This window comes from Dipodomys ordii, unplaced genomic scaffold, assembly GCF_000151885.1.
Source record: "Dipodomys ordii isolate 6190 unplaced genomic scaffold, Dord_2.0 Scaffold136, whole genome shotgun sequence".
Classification (NCBI taxonomy): Eukaryota; Metazoa; Chordata; class Mammalia; order Rodentia; family Heteromyidae; genus Dipodomys; species Dipodomys ordii.
This window is the reverse complement of record NW_012267352.1, coordinates 3737127-3737437: the sequence shown is the minus strand read 5'-3', so window position 1 is coordinate 3737437 and position 311 is coordinate 3737127.

The window sequence follows — 311 nt, the reverse complement described above, 5'->3', positions numbered from 1 at the left end:
CGGTCCGGTGCCTCCTGCGCCGGCCCGGCCCCGCAGCCGCCGGGCTGCGCCTCCTTTGACTCGCAGTCCTTGGAGATCCAGCGCCGGGGGTGGGGGGGGCGACGGGGGACCGGGAGGGGGAGTCTCGGGCAGAACCTGGGGGCACTCACGCCTTTCCCACTCTGCCCCCCCTGGGGGCCTCAGGGAGAGCCCTAACCTCTAAGGTCCGAGGTGCCTGTCTCCTGGGCGAGCTAAGGCGCTGGGCAGGAAAGATGGGTCGTTTCCCTTCGGACCCCTGCGGAGAGCAGGCTGTGTCTTTAGACATGTGTCAG